Below are 24,394 nucleotides of genomic sequence, written 5' to 3' on the forward strand. Positions count from 1 at the left end.
TTACGCTAAGTGAAATAAGGCAGCCAAAGTAAGACCAATATCACATGATCTCACTCATATGTGGAATCTAATGAACAAAATAAACTGACAAACAAAATAGGTCCAGAGGCATGGATGCATGGATGCATGGAACAGAATAACAGATCTCAGTGGGGGTGGGGTGGGAGGGAACAGGAAGAGATTAACCAAAGAACGTATAACCCATGGACACAGACAATCATGTGGGGAAGGCCTCAGGTAGGGTGAGGTTGGGTGGAGGGGGGACAAAACTGGAGAAAATTACATTTGTAATACTGTCAACAACAACAAAAACAAAATTGTGTAGGGAATGTACTTAGTTCCTAGTAATGCTTACTATTGATTAAAGGCCCAAACTTAGGTAATTCAAAGACTTTGTCAGGTCGAAATGGTGGTGGAGCCTGGTAATTCCATATTTATGGCCTATCAGTCATTACGAGTTTATATCTAATTCATTAATCTTATCTTACCATCTCTTTGTTGCATTTCCTATAAATACCCCAGCTTCCTAAATGCTTTTTGACCTAGCCATAACATCTTACTGGTTCTCTCATTGGTTAATGAGTTAAATAAAAATCTTTTACACGTGTTAAATTTATATTTTCTTGAGAGTCACAGTTTTATTTTTTTGAAAATTGTACTTTACCATGGAGGATATAAAATCTATCCTCATTATTCAGTTTTATTGATATCCAGTGAAGTGGGGTTGTTATTTGTAATTTGCTATTTATTCTTATTAGTTGATGTATTTTTATGCCTGTTAGTCAAACTTCCACATAGGAGGTTTTATTCTTTTAAATAGTGCTTTTGCAAACAAATCCTCAAAAAAAAATTTAAAATATATTTTTATTGATTTCAGAGAGGAAGGGAGAGGGAGAGATAGAAACATTAATGATGAGAGAGAGTCACTGATTGGCTGCCTCCTGCATGCTCCCAACTGGGGATTGAACACACAACCTGGATATGTGTCCTGACTGGGAATCAACCCATGACCCTTTGGTGTATGGGAGATGCTCCAATCAACTGAGCTATACCAGCCAGAGCAGGCAGGTTCTTTAACAGTAAAAATGATTTTCTCAACACAGGTCAAATTGATAATAAATCAAAATGGTTGTATTCTAAGATTACATCTACACTAATAAAAGAGAAACATGGTAATTAGCATATGACTGCTACCCTTCCCATTGGCTACTCAGCATATCCTTATGCAAATTAACTGTCAGCCAAGATGGCGGCCGGCAGCCATACATTGAAGCGAACAGGGAGGCTTGCTTGCTCCAGTGATGGCGAACTCCAATGTTCCCCGCCTGAATTGCTGGCCTCTCAGCTGCAACTCTAAGCAACTATGTTGCAAATATAGAAGCTAAGCAAAACCCTAGAAACAGGCTTTCAGTCAGCCGGGCTTCAGCCAGCCAGACTGCAACATTGTATCAAATACAGAAGGTAAAGCCAGAAACCTGCTTTCAGCAGCGAGGCCTCAGAGCTAAAGCTGGCCCAGAATAGAAAAAGAAAAAAAAGAAAAAAAGGAGCAGTTGGGAGCTTCAGTCACCCGCCAGCGTGAAAACGGCCCTCAGCCCCTCTGACTGGCCAGGCACCCCAGTGGGGACCCCCACCCTGATCCAGGACACCCATCAGGGCAAACCAGCCGGCCCCCACCCATGCACCAGGCCTCTATTCTATATAGTAAAAGGGTAATATGCCTCTTGGCACCGGGATCAGTGGAGCAGTGAGGCTCCCGGCACCGGGATCAGCGTGACAGGGGGCAGCGCCCAAACCCCCTGATCGCCCTGCGGCTCTGTGTGTGACAGGGGGCGGTGCCACAACACCCCCCACCCCCTCACGGGCCCTGCTCTGTGTGTGACAGGGTAGAGCCATAACCTCTCCATCGGCCCTGCCCTGAGTGTGACAATGGTGGCGCCCCAACCCCCTGATCAGCCCTGCTCTGTGGGTGATAGAGGGCGACGCCCCAACCCCCCTCCACGGGCCTTGCTCTGTGTGTGACAGGGTAGAGCCATAACCTCCCCATTGGCCCTGCCCTGAGTGTGACAGGGTGCAGCACCCCAACCCCCTTATCTGCCCTGCTCTGTGTGTGACAGGGGGGAGCTCCTCAACCCCCTGATCGGCCCTGCTCTGTGCATGACAGGGGGGAGCTCCTCAACCCCCTGATGGGCCCTGCTCTGTGCGTGACAGGGGGGAGCTCCCCAACCCCCTGATCGACCCTGCTCTGTGTGTGACAGGGTACGGAGCCCCAACCCCTCTGATGGGCCCTGCTCTGTGAGTGACAGGGGGCAGCGCCCCAACCCCCTGATTGGCCCTTCTCTGTGAGTGACAAGGGGCAGCGCCCCAACCCCCTGATCGGCCCTGCTCTGTGCGTGACAGGGGGTGGCTCCGCAACCTCCCCATCGACCCTGCCTTGAGTGTGACAGGGGGTGGTGCCCCAACCCCCCAATCGGCCCTACCCTGAGCGTGACTGAGGGTGGCATCACAACCTCCCGATCCGCCCTGCTCTGTGCATGATGGGGCGGCACCCCAACTCCCCAATCGGCCCTGCTCTGAGCCCGACCAGGGGCTGCACCTAGGGATTGGGCCTGCCTTCTGCCACCCGGGAGCAGGCCTAAGCCAGCAGGTCGTTATCTCCTGAGGGGTCCCAGACTGCGAGAGGGCACAGGCCAGGCTGAGGGACCCCCTCTCCCCCCCGAGTGCACAAATTTTTGTGCACTGGGCCTCTAGTCTATATTATAAAAACCCAGTGGCTATAACGCGATAACGACAAAAGCCGGTCACCAGGAGGCTGCATGTGCAGCGAGGTGCACTCGGGTGGGTGGGGACTTTACTCTGGGTCTCGCAGTGCAGTGATACTCAGGGGAGTCCCGTGGCGGGGTGGGGTCAGGGTTCTCAGATCTCGTGCAATTTCCCGTGGGTCTGGGTCTCATGCAATTTCACCCGCTGGGTCACTAGTATCTAAATAATAAAATGGGACTTCTGATTTAATTAAATCAGACCAAACAAGATTTTTTTTCAATAGCATATCATCTCTCAAACTTAAAAATATTTTGAAGGAGATTAAAGCAATATTCTGCACTCATTTTTACAGACAAATTTGCTTAGGAGAACTAAGCAGGTGTATTACATTCTGACATTAAGACTAGTAAAGCTGGTTAACTGTCTTCCAAAAAACTAGAGAAAGTGATCTCCCTTGAGACATATAAATATTAATCAACCTGGTGAGGCAATTCATGAATCAGCCTTAAAAAACTAAAGTGAATCAGAACCCCCTTATGACATCACATACCTTGCCACCAGGTATTCGCTTATCTGTCAACTTTCTTTGTAATGGCCAAATAAATGCAAGAGGTAAAAAATTCAGATAAATACTTTAGGACTGTAAAATATGTTTGAGCTATGCGATTGCACAGGGTCCTGGCTCAGAAGAGCTTTGCACACTTGCTTTAATGTTCCACTGTCATGGTCATGAAATTCTTAATTTTCAGATGAAGGCCCTGAAATTATGCAGCCAATTCTGTTGCTGAGTTTTTACTAGTATGTGGGAAGAGGTTTGGTGGCGTGGGTAGATTCTCTTACAAGGAGATGCTGGCAGATAGAGAATATTTACTGTCTTAGGGTCTTGATTTTCAAAACTAGGCTTCTCCCCTTTTTTTTGTATTCACATTTCTGCTTAGTTCATGTAATCGGAAAATACAGACTCCTAATAGGTTAAAGTTCTCTACCAAACACTTGGTGAACAAGACAGAATTAGTTCTTTCTGTCAAGCTAAGTTTACCTGAGTTCTAGAGTTACTGCTTTGTTTTCCTACCAAAGACTACAAAGACTAATTTTTTGTTAATCCTCACCTGAGGATATTTAATAGCTTTTTTTGTAAATTATTCTGGATTTTCTTTATAAATAATCATGTATGTGAGGGAAAAAAGGTTTTTATTTCCAACCTGTATGGTGTTATTTTTTTTCTTGCTCTATTTTGCCTTGTTATAAAGAATACAGATGGTGAGAATAAACATCTTTGCTTTTTTTCAATTACAGGGGAAAAATGTGTAGTCTTTCACCATGAAATATGATGTTAGCTTTAGTTTTTCCATAGATTATCATCACAGCACTGGAATTTTGTCAAATGCTTATTCAGCATCTAGTGTGATGATCATACACTTTTTTACTTTAATTTGGTGAATTACATTCATATACTTTTGAATATTAAATTAACCTTCCACTCTTAGAACAAACCCCAGGATGTACTGAGGATTTTATACATTACTAGATTAAATTTCATAATATTTTGTTTCAAATGTTTACTCCTTTCTTCTTGTAATGTCTATCTGATTTTGGTATCAGAATAATGTGGCCCCATAAGAAGAGCTGTGTTTACTTTTCTATGTTTTGTGGGACTTTCACTTTTTCTCCCTGAAATGCAGGTAAAATCCACCAGCAAAACTTCTCCCCTTCTGATCTCACCTTTTGTCCTTTATCACAACTCAACTGTTTTAACCAGCTCTGACTTGAGTTCTTTTGCTTAACCAGTGTTTGTTGATAAATAGGTAAGTTAAAAATGAGTTATATCTTGATGAGAAAAATGAGAATTGAGCTCATTTACGTTATTCCTATCTTTTCTTCTCTCCTCCATGTTTGATATTTATATTATTTTTAGTTATCCTACTGCACATTTTTATAACTTTAATGCATATATACCACCCACCATTTCTTGTTCCATCAATTCTCAATAATATCTTTTAACTCTCCCCCCTTTTTAAGATGATGGTATGAATGCAGCAATTTTTTTTCACTTTTCATCCTGTTTCCATATCCTACCTCTTGTCAACTAAACTTTAAATTTTCGCAAAGAATGTTGAATTTTGCCTTAAAAACATAACATTACTCCAACCTCTGTCTCTGTTGTCACATCTTCTCTCACTTTGACCCTCCTGCCTCCTTCTTCTAAGGACCCTGGATAATCCAAGATGATCTCATTTCAAGGCCCTTACTTGAATCACACTTGCAAAGTCCCCATCGCCATTTAAGGTAACTTATTCCCAGGTTCTGGGGACTAAGATGGGGACATCTTTGGGAAGCCATAGTCGTCTATACAATATTTTCCAACTTCTCAATCATATATTTACTCCATCAAAAAAATAAACAAACATTAGATGTTTAGGAGGGTCCTGGGAAATCAGATTTTCTCCAAAATTGTTTCCAAGTTGTTTTTTCCTCCATGCTTTTCCTGGCACTAGCCCTGGTGTAGAAGAGAAAATTTATATTTTCCAATCCTATACATTTCCAGATTACTAGACTGTTATTCATATTGGATATTAGGAAGAAAAAGCCTTTTGAGCAAAAGTGTATGCCCTTCTCTCCATTTCTAGTTCAGTTAGAAATTTCACCTTCTTGGAGGAATCTCCTTGAGGCTCAAATTGAGTCAACACATTCTGACACCCAGATTTGTCCTTCTAAGGGTCTGAATGTGCAGTCTTATTAAGTGTACTATCTGAATTCCAAGAGTCAATAGACAATTAACTAGCTGTGTGCTGCCACATAATAAGGACTAGCATTTAACTTTCTAGTTTCATGAAAAAGCAATTCAGTGTGTATCATACCTGGGTGGTTGCAGTAATTCCCCGATGAATATAGTGATGCATTTAATGGCTCCATGATGATTTAATGAGACTCAATCCTGGAGTTTTATAGGGACAATTGAAAAATAGAATTGCCTTTTCCTTTAGGGTCGTTGTGCTGGTAGAGATGTCAGTTTGGAGCTGCTGGTGGCCACCTGAGTGTCATAAAGGGAAAGTCTGCCTGAGAGCAAAACCAGCCCAGAGGAAAGGCAGAGCCATTGGTGGGAAAGACTGAGTCCCAATGACAGTGTTTAAGCCCCTTGATCTGGTTATGGCTAAAACTGTACATCTCAATTATGTGAGACTTTTTTGCTAGTTCATATTCATTTTCTTCACCAACTAAGAATAACTATTAAAACAAGAAATTTGTGGGGGCAAAAATATGGATCCATAGTTTATTCATTTAAAAAATTTCCTGGAGACAACTTGGAGCTCTTATCTAAATCTCTTATATTTGTAGTCTCTATCCTCTTTTCTGAAAAGGAACAGTAGAAAAAATAGTAAATTGTTCCTTAATGGTAATTTGTTATATGTTTATTTACTCACATCTCAGAATTAAAGTTTGCAGTGGGAACTGGGTGACTATGACTTTTTAATGGAGGACAATAAAGTCACTTAAATATTTTAAAATTCCCACTCGCTTCACAGTGCATTAGTTTAACACACACACACACACACACACACACACACACTACAGAAGGAAGCTAAAATATCCCACAGATAGTTTTAATAGTAGTAAGAGCAAATTCATGTTCTTTTAGTGGTCAAACCTCTCTATGTACATAATTACTTCTAAGGACCAAAAACCCCCCCAAAACTAACAACAAAACACACACACACACACACACACACACACAGCCTCATTTCCAGCATCTGTGTATTTACCATATAATCCTTCTGCTGGATTTATTTTGGATTTAGTTCTCAAAGATAGACTGTAAAGTCTTTAAAGATGAAAACAACAACAATGAATAGATTTTAGACACCCAGGCTTTATTCTGAATTCTAGGGAGATGCCTCCTCCATATGCTTTAAATTCTTTTAAATATATTATTTATTTATTATTTTTAAAATATATTTTTATTGATTTCAGACAGAAAAGGAGAGGGAGAGAGATAGAAACATCAATGATGAGTGAGAATCATCGACCAGCTGCCTTCTGCACGCCCCTCTACTGGGGATCGAGCCCACAACCTGGGCATGTGCCCTGACCAGGAATTGAACCGTGACCTCCTGGTTCATAGGTCAATACTCAACCACTGAGCTACACTGGCCAAGCCCTATGCTTTAAATTTTAATAGGAGCCATCTCATCTCATCTCCAATATCTACTTTAAAAATATTTTCCATAATCTTTCTGATTGTTATCTGTTTTAAAAATATTGGAGGTTTTTCCAAAATGGCAGCGGAGTGAGTGGATGCTGCCCTAACACTCTCCCAGGACCAAACTGGAATTCCAACTAAATTACAGAAAAACTATCCTGAATAATCAGTTGAAGACTAGCTGGAGAGAACCCTGACAGCCAAGGACGGACAGTAGAGACTGCATAGAGACTGAATATTAAGTTTCCTTAAAACCTAACTTTTTTAGCAATAAGATAAAAATTGTGAACAGAAAAAGAAATATTGGAAAGGTTTGTCTAATGTTATTTGCAAAGGAATGACTTCTTGGGGCTGTCAGTAACTATACTGCGTCTCTCTCCCCCAAATTTCAGGATTATCTCCTCAAAAGGTCTGAATTGTTATGACAGTCAGAGTGCTCTCAGGGCCCTGATACCCAGAAAGTATTTTTCCAATATTGTGAGTTATCTGTAATATTTTTTACTGCTACGTCCTCTATGGTAATCAGGAAGACAAAGTCAACATGGCTTGTTCTTGGGTACTTTCTGTTTTGTTCTTGGATCTGAAAGCTGGATAATGCTACACTCACACTTTTCAATTCAAGAGATACCAAGGGGTTTGGTGAAATTAACATACATAACTTAGCTGGTCTTTGGCACTTTCACAGAAACATGTACCCCTTCCCCAATACTTGGGGCTCCCACACCTAGTCAGGGTAGCCAGCACACAAGGTTTGATAGGATTGGCTCTTGGCTGAGTTTGGTCTTGACTTTGCTTTGTAACTCTGCCGACTCTCGGGTTCCTAGAATGACCGGATTACCAGGAAAGGTGTGCTGTTAGTGCTGGGCCTGTGGAGCAGGAGCAGCTCTGCAGAGCCCGCATAGGGTCGCCCTCCGCAGGTAGGCCCCTGTAGCCATCCCCAATCCTTCGCAATTTAGTGAGGAACTGCTTTATTCCAGAGCTAACGCCTCAGGGCTCAGCACGACAGAAGTAAGATTTTGATGTGGGGGGAGGTAGGAAGTATCATTGTGAAACCCTGGGCATTGCCCAACTCTATGTGGGACACGGTGAAGGGCAGTGCTGCCTGCCATGGGAATCTGGGTTACAAAGTAAGAGGAAAAAGAAGAGGGGCCCAGAAAAGAGGGAGAAGGGCACTGCATTCAGATCCGCTTGTCTCTCTCATAGTTTTGCTAAACGGTGGCTGTGTTTCAGGGCTAAACCCGTCAGTAAAGAGTTAGGGAATGACACTCTGAGTGTAATCCTCTACTCACGTTGGGGCCTGTTTTGAAAGCAGATCAATGCATATGAAATAAACCAAATTGTTTGCATTTTAGGTAAAAACATTTATAATCTCTGATGAAGACTCTGTAATTTTCTCATTGTTTAAATGGAACATTTGTCTAAAGGCATTCCAAAGGACAGTCTTCCTTGGAGCCACAGGTAAGGATTCCTGTGGCTGCTAGCTCTCTATGAGACCTCGATTAGAGAGCACGAAGTAATTACAGTTGGCTGATTGGCTGGTATTATTTGGAAAAAGTAATTGTCAAAAAATAAACAAACAAACCCAGAATATGCAGACAGACTGAATCAATAATTTATATATCAATTTTGCCCTTTGAGTGGTTGTTATTGACATATAAATTAATGTATAAAGCATATTTTAAACAGTGCATGAACTCTGGAACAATTAGATAAAATAAAACTAGGTTCAAAAAAACCTCTCTCCACATACTAAAATTTTCCATAATTCAAAATGAAGAAAGAACTCAAGATTCTGAAGGCATGTAAGACTGCCTCACTGTGCCATAGAATTTTGAATCATTTCCAATAAAAGGCTCTCTTTAATATTTGGGCATAGATTGCTTGCCAAACAGCTCGACAAAAGACAAAAAAAATGTAAGCTTTGGAAGTTCTTCCTCCATATGCAGGCATGCCAAGTCCTGCTAGGCTATTTAATACTCATAATCCACGTGTAGCTTCAAAGGCCAGGGTGTCAATTCTGCAGAAAGCCCACTTGAGAATAGACTTTTCAGATACACTAGAATAAAGCCCAGGAACCATTGCAGCAGTTTATGTCATCTTATCTCTAATGCTTTTAAAATATATATATATATTTATTGACTTCATAGAGAGAGAGAGAGAAACATCAATGATGAGAATCACTGATTGGCTGCCTCCTGCACACCTGCCACTGGGATTGAGCCCACAACCTGGGCATCTGCCCTGACTGGGAAACAAACCGTGACCTCCTGGTTCAACCACTGAGCCTTGCCAGCCAGGCTCCAGTGCTTAGGAAGCTCAGGAAGCGAATCATGTCTAGAAGGTCCAGGATAAGAGTATTTAAGGATATTGTTTTATTTCTAAAAATATTTATAAATGGCCAAGAGAACTAGAATGTAATTGATTCAGTAATCAATGAAGAATCTTTCTTAATATTTTGTCCTAAGATCCTTTTACAAATTAATGAGATCCTCTATATTTATTTATATTGGGTGGAGGGAGTCCAGAATATAGAAAATGTAATAAACATCTATGATAAATATGTACCACCACCAAAATGAACAAATTGTAACTCTTATTACCTTCAGTTTTTGTTTTTAAGAAAAGCATTAAAATCTACGTGTTTTTTTTTGCCAGACCCATTTCTTCTTTTTCCAAAGGTAAGCATCACCTGGTGTATGTATCCCAATTATATGTTTGTTCTTGTAGTATATTTATTTTATACTAGAGGCCCGGCGCATGAAATTCGAGCACGGGTAAGGGTGTCCCTCAGCCCGGCTTGCACCTTCTTCAATCTGGGACCCCTTGGGCGATGTCTGACTGCTGGTTTAGGCCTGATCCCACAGGACATCCCTCTCACAATCCGGGATCGCTGGCTCCTAACTGCTAGCCTTCCTGCCAGCCTGATTGCCCCCAAATGCCCTCCCCTGCTGGCCTGATCACCCCCAACTGCCCTCCCCTGCCATGACCTGCCTCCTCCACTGGGCCCTGCCTCTGCTGTGCACACGACCATTTTGTGATGGCCATTTTGTGACAATGTTAGGGCGTGATGCGTGAAGACGTGACAACCACATAGGCTATTATTAGTATAGATTCTTTAACTAGGTTTTGTAATATTTTCCATAAATGTGTTGGCCAATTAAACATTTTGTTACCATGTTTTCTCACTGTATTGCTAGTGTATAAGTATGGTATTGTTTTTTTGTCTATCAAACTTAAATTGAATAATATTCTGGATTTTTTAATTTTACAAGTTATATGAAGATTCTTTTGAATTTTCTAGGAAGGTAATTATATAGCCTACAAATAAAAATTTTGCCTCTTTCTTTCCAATCCTTGTACCTTTTTTTTTCTTATGTTATTCCTTTGGGTAAGAAGTTCAGTTTAATGTTAAATAGTAGAATTATTGCAGACATTTTTGTCATATTTCTTTTTTTAAAAATATATTTTATTGATTTTTTTACAGAGAGGAAGGGTGAGGGATAGAGAGCTAGAAACATTGATGAGAGAGAAACATCGATCAGCTGCCTCCTGCACACTCCCCACTGGGTATGTGCCTGCAACCAAGGTACATGCCCTTGGCCGGAATCGAACCTGGGACCCTTGAGTCCGAAGGCCGACGCTCTATCCACTGAGCCAAACCAGTTAGGGCAGTTGTCATATTTCTTATTTTACTGAAAATGCTTCTAAAGTTTCACCATTTAGATTAATGTTTATTTTTAGTTTTTCACTTAATCAGGCAGGAGAAGTTGCCTTCTATACACACGTTTTGAGTATTTTTTTTCCTACTTTATTGAGACGTATATATGGCATTCTCGTCAATCTCTTAATACAGTAAGTGTAGTGACCTAATTTTATAGGTTTGGTGGTGTGTGTGTGTGTGTGTGTGTGTGTGTGTGTGTTTGTATTTCTGTGAATGGTTTATTTCATTTAGCATAGTGTCCTTCAGGTCCATCCATGTTTTTTGCAAATTACAGGATTTTCTTCCTTTTAAAGGCTGAATAACGTTTCATTGTATGTATAAACCACATTTTATTTATCCATTCATCCATCAATGGATATTCATGTTGTTCCATATTGATAGATTTTTTTCATGTGAAATCACTATCGCCTTCCTAGTATTAGTTGGTCATTATACACACACACACACACACACACACACACACACACACAATATGGCAATTTTGGGAGTTTTAAATTAATTATTATCACTCACTTAACAAATATTCACTGAGTACTTCCTGTGTACCGGACATTTAGGCAAGAGAAGTATAACAGTGAGCAAAATAAATTTTAAAAAAGTCTTTGCCCTCAGATTATATTTAAGGAAGCTGTCAACAGACAGAATTAAAAAGTAAAATATATAGTATGTTAGGTAGTGATTACTATTGAAGAACAAAGAGAGAAAAGGGCTGTGAAATCTGTGAGAAGAGTTGGGCTTTAAAATAAGTGTCCAGGGAAGTTTTCATAAAAGTGTACTTTTGAGGAAAGGCCTGTGGAAAGTGAGAGGACCCAGCTATGCAGCTAACTGGGTGAAGTCTGTTCCAAGCAGGGGAAGCAGAAGTTGAACAATCCTAAAGCAGAAACATTTCTGATATGTTTGAAGAATAATTTGGTAATTTTTTCTTGAAAATTGCTTATTCTTTTGAAATTTTCAAATTTATTGGCATAAAATTACTTAAAACATTTAATTATTTTTAAAATGATTGCATATGTAATCTCTGGTATTGCCTTCTTGTCACTTTTCATTTTGATCAGTCTACCTAGAAGTTTGTCTATTTTGTTAATATACTCAATGTCATTATTACCAAATATTCTCTGTATATTAGAGTTGACAATGTATACACTACATCTCAGATGTACAAAAAAAAAGTCACATCATATTTCTTTAACCCAAGTGGCATCCTTCCTCTTATCCTCATCAGGCACTAGAAACTTCTGGATCTCTTGCATGTCAAACAGGAGCTGATGAAAATTTGGAAGTGCTAGCCCAGGCTTTCTCCTTGGCTGAGCACACCGCATTGCCATTTTGGCTCTACTGTAACTGAGTGCTGTTGGCATGAAGGCATTCTGCAAGCTCCTCCAATTCCACAAGGGCACAGCTGCCCTCTTTTTGCCATTGCTATCAATGAGCAGTAAATGAGCCAAACCATAGAAGTTATTACTGTAATATCTGGCACTTACTGAGCACTCAGTAAATGTCAATTATGATTATAATTAGAATGATTATTAGTATGTCGTTGTGCAGGTGCTGGGCTAAGTCATCTCTGTTTCCTCTACCTGCCCAGCGGCCTGTGATAGTATTATGCCCTGGGAATGACCGAGCTCTGCTTGTGTCCTCCTGACTAAATCCCATACTCTTAACCACCATCCAACTGGGACTGGAGGGTTAAGCAAGGATGAGTCAAGGAAACAGTTCAGGAATTCTGCCATCATTCTACTACATCAGGTATCAAGAGTGAAAAACGAGAATTTTCTGATGTTGTTACCAATGTTACTGGGATTTGGACCACTCAATCCAAGTTGCAGTCTACAAGTAAACTTCCTTGAAAACACTTCAAGAATGTTATGCTTTTAAGAAGTACAAATTGGTAGTTACAGAATAGTAACAGAGATGTAAATATACACCACAGGAATACAGTAAATAATATCTTAACCATGTATGAGGCCAGGTGGATACTTGAAATATTGTGGTTGGGGGCATCACTCTGTAAAGTACACGATTGTCGCCGAAACCAGTTTGGCTCAGTGGATAGAGCGTCGGCCTGCGGACTGAAAGGTCCCAGGTTCGATTCCGGTCAAGGGCATGTACCTTGGTTGCGGGCACATCCCCAGTGGGAGATGTGCAGGAGGCAGCTGATCGATGTTTCTCTCTCATCGATGTTTCTGACTCTCTGTCTCTCTCCCTTCCTCTCTGTAAAAAATCAATAAAATATATTAAAAGAAAAGTACACAATTGTCTAACAACTGTGCTGTATGCCTGAAACTAATACAGAATAATATTGAATGTAAAAAAACACACCTATAAATCTGATTTTAAAAAATAATGTGATGCTTTTTTTCTTTTCCACAGAAAAGACAAACATTAGTGAAACCTCTCTTTCTCTCTCTCTCTCTCTCTCTCTCTCTCTCTGAAAAAAGATGTTCTTTGGCATTGAACTACGTAGCATGAGGATATTTTTCTGGACTATCAAACAGTCATTGATAGCTAACGACGTTGGTTTTGCTTAAATGACTGCCAGCATGACATCTAGCCAAGAACCATGAGACTCAGTAAGTTATGGGGACATCAGTATCAAACAGAAATATTTTTTCAGCTAGTACTTAACCTAAACATTAATCTCTTTTAAGAAAAAAAAAGAAAGTTTGAGGGACAATGAGAAAGAAAGAGAGAGAGAGTGCGAGAGAGCAAAAGGGAGAGAGAGAGAGAGAGAGAGAGAGAGAGAGAGAGAGAGAAGGAAATTCTGGTTATTTGGTATTTAAAGAACATGCACCAGTGAAACAAACTACTTCAAGAGCCTTCATTTCATGAATAGCAAGTTAGAAGCAACAGAGGCCAGAGGCAAAAAAGGGTATTGACAAAGACTTTATAATTAAAGTTTGCACTCCCAGCAGTTGCATTAACATAAGTGGTAGTGTATGAGGACCACTCCGGTAGGAAGCGGGAAGCTCTGAAGGGGGTCACCAAGCAAAGGAAGAATAAGGCAGATAGAGAAGAGGCTCTAGGCAGGAGAGGGCAGGGACTCTCCCTTTGGTTCTGCCAGCTTATCTGTCCCTTAACAAGAAAGGATTAGAGCAAATTCCAGAAGCATTCCAAATATTATTTGTAGTCTATTGCTTTATCAATGGTTGCTTAGATGAATAGTGGAGGAACAATATGCAACATTTACCCTTTTATTGTCAATGTAAAGCCCTGGGTAAAGTCTTCCTTCAGGCACTGTTAATGGAACTGGGGAGAATTCAACTGATAATTGTAGTGTAGCCTTGTTACCCTTGTAACCTGAGAGAGAGAGAGAGAAAGAGAGAGAGAGAGAGAGAGAGAGAGAGAGAAAGAGACCCCATGACCTAAGACATCCATTGAATGTAATTAATTAACTTCCCTCCTTTGCATCTAGAATGTAACTGTTATGTACTATTACCCTTAAAGAAGTGAGAATATAATATTCAAGTCATTTTTGGGTAGTGTTTAACTTGCTTATGGAACCTGCATTGAGAAGGGCTGCTAGAAAATTTCTTCAAAGGAGGCCTTGTCCTTTCTGGATGTGTAGGCTTCGATGATAGATTGAGACGTGTTAAGCTATTTCTTCAAACTGGCACTTCATCCAGTGGCATCAGAATAGCTTCTAAATTGCTGACGTTGAAGCCAAACAGTCATGGGTTCGGGTTCTCATTCTGCTGTCTCCAGGTTGTCTGATTTAGGGGAAGTTATTTATCAACACCTGTCATCTGTGTAATACATATGATGTAATAATAGTGCCTCCCTTGTAGGTTGCTGTGATGATTTCATGAGATAATGCATGCACAGCAGACCTCAGCACACTGTGAGCACTCAACACGTTCTCATTAACCACTGAAAGTGACAATCCTGAGTACCTCCACTACATAGCTTTCCTCTTGGGGAGATGGAGAATAACACAGAACCATTAGACCGTCTCCTACTGAGTCATCTGGCATTGATTTTTCAGCTGCACATTCTGGGGACAAGCTGCATATCACTAAGGCCATAAAATAAAGGAAGCAATAATTCTCCTCTGACCACTCAACTGCTAAAATGCAGGACCTAGAATTTTACAGCCTCCAGGATAACACAGAGAAAGCCTTGTAATAGGTCACCCTGTTGCTGGTTTGCAGACTGTTAGCTAAGGGGGAAGCTAGAGGCTTTACATGATCCATTAGCACTGTGTTCTCTGACTTCTTGTCATAACCTGCACTGGTGTTTTATGAAAGAATTAACCCCAAGTAGCTTTTGCAGCAATAAAATAATATGCTGTAGAAGGCTTGCTCCTTTTCTGCATGTATTTTACTTCTATGTAAGTCATGGGGAGTGAGAAAATGGTAGAGAACAAAAACATGTGGAGAGGCAGAGATACAAAGAGGGAGAAGTATACGTTGATTCTATTCTTCTTTACCTCAACCAGCTATGTGTTATTTTAAATCTTATTTTTTCAGACTACAAAAAAAAAAATAGCAGGGCCAGTGTTTCACTATTTAAAAGACAATGTGCTGTTTTTCTTTCCAGTTATAAAGTAATACATATTTATTACAAAAACATGAAAAGCATATGGAAAATATTTTTTAAATTCCATGTAATGTTATTAACCAGATGTAAATGTGTAACATTTTGGTGCATTTTATTCTAATGTGTCTTCTATGTATATATGTAGGGGTAAACATACATTTTTTATTGTTCTTTTGAGTTGTCATTACCATTATTATTACCAATTCATCATACCACACACAAGAATAAACTCTAAATAATCAGATAGCTAAATGTTTAAAAAGTGATCTACACAATACTAGGAGAAAATATGATTGTCTCTATAGCCTAAGTGGGGAGGCAGGGGAGAGCTATCTAAATATGACTTAGATTTCAAATGCAAATAAAATTTTTATTTTTTAAAATTGTTTTTGTTGTTGTTATGCAATTAAAATTTGTTGATAAATTTGACTACACAGAAATTAAAAACTTTTTCATAGCCAAAAAACCCCAAAACAAAACAAAAAACCCACAACAACACTATAAGCAAAGTCAAAAGACAACAAATTCAGAATAAATATTTGCAATATATATCATAGATAAAGTATTAATTTTCCTAATATAAAAAAAACTTATAAAGATTGAAGGAAAACGAGACCAAAAATCCTACAGAAAAAAGTGGACAGAGATATATACAGTTTATATGTTAGCCCTTAAATATATAAAGAGATGTACCATTTTACTTATAATAACAGAAATGCAAATTGAAAAGAAACAGTTACTATATCCAATCATCAGATTGGCAAAAATTTAAGACTTAACAAGGCTGAGGTATAATAATTAATATATTTGGTTTTTGTGTGAGGTTTCCAGGCACAATGCTCCTAAAACCCATGAAATTTCCCAAGTGACTGGAGTGTACTTAGTAATTTATAACAAGCCCCTTTACATCACAATGGAGTTTATGCTAATGGGTGATTTAGATTGGGACCCCTAAATGGTTACACAATGGAGCTGGTCACCAAGTGATTAGAAGGTTGGAACTTTCAGCCCCACTTCTGACTTCTGGGGAGGGGAAGAAAGTGGGGCTGGAGATTAAGGGTTATTAAAATTCTTGAATAAGGAGGTTTCATGAGCTACTGGGTTGCTAAACACGTTGAGGTGCTGGAAGGGTGATGCCCTGGAAGGGCATGGAAGCTCCGTGATCCTCTCCCTGTACCTTGCCCTCTACATCTCTTCCATTGAGTTGTTCCTGAGTTGTATCCTTTATGATAAACTGGTAAATGTAAATGAAGTGCTTACCTAAGTTTGGGAGACACTCCTGTAAATTATCAAAGCTGAAGAGGGGGTTGTGGGACACCCCCAATAGCCCTAGGTCAGAAGGTGGCCCAGGAGTTCCTACTAGCTTCTGAAATGCGAGCCATATTATAGACTAAGTCCTTAACCTGTGGATCTACGCTGAGCATAGTTAGTGTCAAAATTGAAATAAATTGTTGGACACTCAGTTGGGGTCTAGAAAATCAGAGAATTGGTTGTTGGTGCCAGAAAACACCTCAAGGAGGATATGACAATATCTAACAATACTACATATGCCTTTATCCTTTTACTCAGTAACCTCACTACTAGGAATTGTCCTTAAAGGTGCACCTCCAAGAGTATGAAAATACATATGCAAAAGGTTATTCTTGGCAACATTATTTGTAGTTGCAAAATATTGCAAACCACCTAAATGCTAAAACATAGGAAATTGGTTGAATAAACTATGATAAAAAATACAATGTGGTATTATACAGCCATGTGTTTTTCAAAAGAAGCATATCTCTATGAACTGATATGATTTCTAGGATATGTTAAGCACAAATGAATGTCGATAGAAATGAGGAGTCCTATAAGAAATGAGGAGCCCTAGTTGGTTTGGCTCAGTGATAGAGCATCAGCCTGTGGACTGAAGGGCCCTGGGCAAGTGCCTCGGTTGCAGGCTTGACCCCTGGCCCTTGTCGGGGCGCTTGCAGGAGGCAACCAATCCAAGTGTCTCTCTCACGTCGATGTTTCTCTCTCTCTCTCTCTCTCTCTCTCTCTCTCTCTCTCTCTCTTTCCCTTCCTTCCACTCTCTCTAAAAACCAATGGAGAAACATCCTCAGGTGAGGATTAACAAAACAAACAAACAAACAAACAAAAAGAAATGAGGAAATAAAACATCCTGCATTTATAGTTTTTAAAATTATTTTGCAAAAATAGCAGGAAGGATAAGCCAGGCACTGAATAAAATTGGTTGCCAATTAAGGGTGGGGAAAACGGGGTGGGATAGAGGAGTGAATAATACCTGGTACTTCTTTGAGTACACAGTTTTGTATAGTTTTGACTTTTGGAAGCATGCTAATGTTGTACATACATGGTGGGGCAAAAGTAGCTTTACAGTTATAAGTACATGAGACATAGTTTATTATTGTATTATTATTTATTAATTATTGTATTATTTTCCATGTGAACAACTGTAAACCTACTTTGCCCCACCCTATATTTAAAAAAAAATCAACAAAGGTAGGGGGAATGCCTTAAAATTGAATGCAAACCAAAACAAATGAACCCACTGAGTTCATGTGAACAGCATAACCAGACTGAAATAGGTACTGGTGAAAATAAAACTTATTCAAGTTACTTTTGACCAAGGTACTTTTAATAAATATGATGATAGGCAGAACTCTAAGAAGCAGGATAGGAAGAAGTTAGAGAAGGCTCTCGACAAGTGCAATGAGGAAGTAGGAATGGACGTCACAGGCAGATAAGCTGCTAGGTCCTCGCACTAGAGCCCCCACCTCCACACATGACCAAAGGGAAACAGTTTATGGCAGGAAATTCCTGTAGTTGTCACAGAAAGTAACAAGAACTAGCTAAAACCAGATCAATCCAAGATGGAGGAAAAGTTGACTGAAAAACAACCCTAAAGCTCATTTACCATCATTTTAATGAAAATTGACACCACAAGTAGAACAGGGGGGCTGAGGAGGATAAACGCCATGAAACTCTCAGAATGAACCATATAAGGAACAAGACTCTCTCCTAACAAGAAGGCAGAGACAGAATTTAGCACCACAAAGCTCAGGAACAACCCATCCTGGGAAGCACATAAAATCCCAAGAATTGACTGACTGCAGTGTGCAACTCACTCATGAGTTTGCCAACGTGCACTCGGACGTGTACTTGACTTCTGTCACAGCAGTGCCCTATGAGACTTGCAACCGGGGGAGCAGCAGGCAATGGCAGCACATCCACTACTGTGAAACTTATACCCAGCAAAGAGATGGTTGTAGTTGATCTAGTTCCCTACAAATAATAAAAGCATCAAAACCTTTGGCAGCCAGAGACTAAAGAATATGAAATCCACATCAACAAGTAAAAGCCCAAAACAACACAATTGAGAGACTGAGACAAAAGGTGGGCCAGGTGGGTGTGGCTCAGTTGTTGAGCTTCAACCTATGCACCAAGAGGTCGCCAGTTTGATTCCTGGTCAGGGCACATGCCTGGGTTGTGGGCTCAATCCCCAGTAGGGGGCGTGCAGGAGGCAGCGATCGATGATTCTCATCATTGATGTTTCTATCTCTCTCTCTCCCTCTCCCTTCCTCTCTGAAATAAATAAAAATATTAAAAAAGAAAAGAAAAAGAAAAGGGGGAGCCAATGTGAGACTATGCAAGTTGGCAGCTGCAAAATGAGACAGAGTGTTCATGTCCACAGGATCATCCTCCAGGAAGTCACTTAAATTGTATCGCAAAATAGTCCTGAGAGAGAAAGGGGGAAGAATTTATCTGCTTGCTGTCAACTCATGTGGTATTAACTCCTGGTACTTCTAGGTTTCACAGATGTAGGTCACAAGCAGAATCTGGTGACATTCTGTCTCTTGGCATTAATACCTCCCTGGGATGGGAGGCGAAAGGCATATGGTGCAGATTGAGGTGGGGCACTGTTGGCAGAAGCCCATAAAGAACTACTGGTCTGGAAACAAGAGATGGGGGAGGCTGAGAGGATCCAGTGTTGCCTCAAAGCTGTCTGCGACACACATGTGCTTCTTTTCAACTCAGTTCCAGGAGTTCTAAGTGGCTGTGGTATCTATTAATGACTAAGGTGCAGAAGCCTCGCTTGGAGTTCTATTGTAGACACTGAAGTGAGTCCTCATGCTCTAGTCCAGAAAGCAGAGTCTTCAGGCACCTTGGACCAGCAGCGGTTATAAAGCACAAAAAGAGCTCAGAGTACAAGGGATGAATATAAAATAGCCACTTCGTTATTAATTCCTCCAAGAATGTTAACCAAGGGGTCCTGGAGGTTCCTGAGAAGGGAATTCTCTTCCCTGGAGCAGGAAGTACAACGATGGTGTGGTTTCATCTAGGTTGGAGCACCTGGATTAAGACCATCGAACTGGATAGAATGCCATTGCATAGCGACCTGCCTAGAGTCTGATAGAATGTCTTGCTCCCATGCAATGACTTCAGAAAGCAAGATCCCCTTTGTTTTGGATACGATCAGCAAGATACTATCAGCTCCAAAACCACCGGGAGTCTGTGACAGTTACAATTAGTTTCAGTTAAAATAAAAATTCAAGGATTCAGTGAAAATTAGCGATGGATTGAGCGTTGGCCTGTGGACTGAAGGGTCCCTGGAAGGAATTGCCTGGAAGCAATCCCTTACAAATCCTTCTATTTGTAAGGAAAGTGGGTCCTGATAAGGAAGCCCAAGTCATCTGACTGCCACCTGGCTGCAAGGGCAACTGGGAAAGTATCTGTCATTTTCAACTACTGCAGTGGGCGGCAATCTCTGCCTCACGGATTGGAAGAAGTACCAGACATAGGAAGAGGGTTCAGATTCTAGGTGGCCAAAGAGGATGTCAGATGTCCATTTATGCCCCCATTCCCTTTCCTGTTGACTGAATCTTTGCCTGGTACCAGTGGTTTCCTTATAGCTACATCCCTCATGTCTACTTGTTTTTTGCCAGACTTCCTTGATAACTAGCAAAGTCAAAAGAGCGAAGTCATGTCAATTATAACCTTGCAGGTCGACCCAACACTTCCCTGCTTGGTTTGTCCAATAGCTGCCCAAGCTCAGAATATGATGCTCTGCGAACAAACCTGTCACACGGAATCTGAACATTGGAACCACTCGCAGAAACAGCCACATAACACATAGTAAGCCAACTCCCCTGTGGAGTGTAATGCTGATTTATTGTGATGCAGGAGACCTGCGTCATGTCCACAGGATCATCCTCCAGGAAGTCACTTAAATTGTATCTCAAAATAGTCCTGAGAGAGAAAAGGGGAAGAATTTATCTGCTTGCTGTCAACTCATGTGGTATTAACTCCTGGTACTTCTGGGTGACAGCCCTTGCTCTCACATTAACCAAGTGTATGACCTTGATAAAGTGACCTCTTCACTTTGTATTTGGTTTTTCTAATTAAAAAAAATTGTTTTTTAAAGAAAGAAAGAAAGAAAGAAAGAGCCATTGGAGTCAGAATAGGGGAAAGAAACAACTAACACATGAGAGTGCTGATCATGTGCAGGGAGCTTTACTTTTAGTCTTTACGAGACGAGACAGGCGGTGGTATCTTGATTTTGCTGATGAAGAAACTGAGACAGAGGGGTCAGGTCTTCCCAAAAGTCGTAGAGTTAACAAGTTGCTGAGCCAGGATTTGAGCCAGTTTCATCCAACCTCTAAGTCTTTGTTCTTTCTTTGTTTCTTTTTTGAAAACAAACTTTGAATTACACAAACAATGGGAGTATTACTTGTAAAAAATTAAAGTGTTTCTGAAAAGGCTAATGTCTCCTTGAACAACTGCCCTTCCTCTCCCCTCCCCATCCTGACAAACCTCTTGTCACCATACATAATCCCTCGTCATTTTAGTGTGTACCCCTCCAGAGTTTTCCCTATGCATTTATACACAACACACACAACCCTAGAGTATAATTTTGTTTAATTATGTATGTGTATGTTTTTCTATAAACAATGATGGTATCATTCTGCAAGCATCTTCATGTAGCTTGCTTTTCCATTTAACTCTAAGTCTTGGAGACCTAGTTATGTTAGTACATAGAGAGCTATGTCTTTTAGCTGCTGCATAGTATTTCACAGCATAAAGATACAAGTTTATTTAGCCACTTCCAGACTGAGGGGTATTCAAATTGTTTGTTGCTAAGCCATGTTTCTATTTCAACATAGGAGTCTGTTCCCAGCTTCCAGAGATGAGTTCTATGGTCTCTTTTAACTCAAAAAAATCTGTGACATAAAGGAAATGAGAATGAGTCTGAGGATATAATAGTTCACTTCCAAAGAACTCATTCATTAGGCAGTAAAATAGCACCAAATTGTGAAATATATATGTTACCATTAAAAGCACAGAGACAGTCTGGCTGGCATGGCTCAGTGGTTGAGCATCGACCTATGAACCAGCAAGTCTCAGTTTGATCCCTGGTCAGGGCACGTGCCTGGGATATGGGTTTGTTCCTTAGTTTGGGATGTATCTCTCTCATCATTGATGTTTCTCTCTCTCTCTCTCTCTCTCTCTCTCTCTCTCTCTCTCTCTCTCTCTTTCTCTCTCTCCCTCTCTGAAATCACTAAAAATAGATCTTTTTAAGAAGCACAGCCCTAGCTGGTTTGGCTCAGTGGATAGAGCGTTGGCCTGCGGACTGAAGGGTCCCTGGTTTTATTCCAGTCAAGGGCACATGCCCAGGTTGTGGGATTGATCCCCAGTAGGGGGTCATGCAGGAGGCAGCCAACCAATGATTCTCTCTCATCAGTGATGTTTTTATCTCTCCCTCTCTGAAATAAATAAAAAAATATATATATTAAAAGCACAGAAACAAAGAGCTCAAACAAAAAGGATACAAATAGCCCAAGCAGGATAAATGTCTCTTAGGTTGCTGGAGACAAACCAGAACTAGTTTGTGTTCACTTAACTATATGACTCAAGGCTTTCCATGGATATTGTGTTATTGTGTGTGTTTTTTTAAGATTTTAAAATCTAATTTTAGAGAGACAGGAAGGGATATGGAGGGGGAGAGAGAGAGAGAGAGAGAGAGAGAAACATCAATGTGAGAATGAAACATTGATCAGCTGTCTCTTGCATGCTCTCTACCTGGGCATGTGCCCAGACCAAGAATTGAACCAGCAATCTTTTGGTGCATGGGGGAATGCCCAACCAACTGAGCCATACCAGCAGGGGCTGAATATTCTTGATTATAGAGGTTTATTCCATCATAGTTGAGATTTAACTTTATATCATGTACTGCACTAGATACTATACATATTATATTATTTAACCCTAATTATAATGCTTTAGAGCAGATATGATGTCCCTTTATTGATGAAGCAACTGATGCTTCGAGAGGCTAAGTAATTTTGCCAAGGACAAAAACTAATGGTCCAACCAAGTTTCAAACCCAAGTTGCCTGACTCCAAAAGTCTGTCTTCTTTCCATGCAGATCATCAATTCCTTTTAATTTGAGTTTGTTCAGAAGGACCTGATCATAGAAAATGGATTCTTACCTGATATAAAACCTGTCAACACCCTGTTCTGTGCTGACCTCTTCAGTTCATCTCATACTCCCTTCCCTGTCCTGGCCCTGGCCCTGGCCCTAAATTACTAATAATTCCTTCATAACACATTGCTATGAACTTCTGCACATACTGTTCCTTTTTTTCTGGAACATTCTTTTACTCTTTGTCCAGTAAAATCCTACTCATCTTTCGGCTCAAGCATCACCTTTTTGAAACATTTGCTGTGGCATCCCTACTCTCACCTCTTCCTCACCCCAAAGATTGGGTTACTGGCCTTTTCCCATAGTGCCTTGTGTTTACTTTTCTTAGAGAATTTGACATAATGAATTCTAAATATTTGTTATTTGGTTACTTTTGAAGTGAGGTGGGGGGTAGCTGCTGCGAGCCTGCGGTCATGGTGTGTGGTGGGCGTGCACTGTGGCTGTTGGCCTGGCATCCCGGGGCAGCTCTCCGGGGAGTAGGGCATCATCCTGTGCTGGAGCGCTGACATTGGGCCCGAGTTCTTCTCACTTGGCATCCACAGCATTTTACATCAGGGTGGCATTTATCCATCTGAAACCTTTACTCGAGTGCAGAAATGTGGACTCACCTTGCTTGTAACCACTGATCCTGAGCTCATGAAATACCTAAGCAATGTGGTGGAACAACTAAGAGATTGGTTATACAAGTGTGCAGTGCGGAAACTCGTGGTAGTCATCTTGAATATTGAAAGTGGTGAGGTCCTTGAAAGATGGCAGTTCGATGCTAATTGTGACCAGACCGCCAAAGATGACAGTACACCTGGAGAACAGTCTTAGAAAGCTATCCAAGATGAAATCCGCTGGTTGATCAGACAGATCACAGCTACGGTGACATTCCTGCCACTGTTGGAAGTTTCTCATTCATTTGATCTATTGCTCTATACAGACAAAGTTTTGGTTGTATCTGAAAAGTGGGAAAGTTGGGACCAGAGTTCATTATCAATTCTGAGCAAGTCCATCTGCGTTACTTCACTGCTACTATCCACAAGGTAAACAGCATGATGGCCGACAAAATCCCTGTCCGTGGCTGAAGATGAGCAGAGAATAATAATGGAATTCTCAAACGTATTTCCTGAGACCAAGTCAACTCAGTTCACGTTTCATTTCACTGATTAATTTTAGATTGGGAAAACCTAACATTATACTTTATTGAACTGTACATTTTGTTCCAGTTTTTGGTACCTGTTTGACTTTCTATAGGGTTGACATTTTTTGCACACTGTCCAGAGAGAACCAGCAGATTACATCAGCACTGTAATGTCAATTCCTTTGAAGGTAGTCACTGGAGATGGGAAACTTCTGCTATAAAGCTAAACGCTTTCCTAAATCAGACCTTTTGGTCAAGTAGCTTGACTCAGAAGATAGGTAAATATGAAACAGCAAAACAAGTCTGAATATTCAGATTTGTTGTTTACGTCCTAAAGTTTCTAATAATCCACAATATTCCTAGAAGGTCCTTTTGCCATTTATTTCATTTGTATAGTTCCCATATTGAAAAACTCTCTAATTGTTTTATTTTAATGTATATAATTTACACTTACAAAGCTGTCACTATTTTTACTGTTTAAATTCCAATAATACAGAACTCTTAGTGCCTTTTTGTTTTATAAAATCAAACTTTAAATGGCATTGATAAATAAAGTTAAATGTGTATGTTGAA

At 40.4% G+C, this 24,394-nt stretch overlaps 1 pseudogene; it reads left to right on the forward strand.

The window, feature by feature from the left end:
- Positions 1–406: 406 nt before the first annotated feature.
- On the forward strand, positions 407–23,765 carry LOC139006362 (mitotic spindle assembly checkpoint protein MAD2A pseudogene; annotated as a pseudogene).
- The last annotated feature ends 629 nt before the right edge of the window (positions 23,766–24,394 follow it).

This window comes from Myotis yumanensis, unplaced genomic scaffold, assembly GCF_028538775.1.
Source record: "Myotis yumanensis isolate MYYU_CA2020_CCGP unplaced genomic scaffold, mMyoYum1.0.hap1 SCAF_3, whole genome shotgun sequence".
NCBI classification, from domain to species: Eukaryota; Metazoa; Chordata; class Mammalia; order Chiroptera; family Vespertilionidae; genus Myotis; species Myotis yumanensis.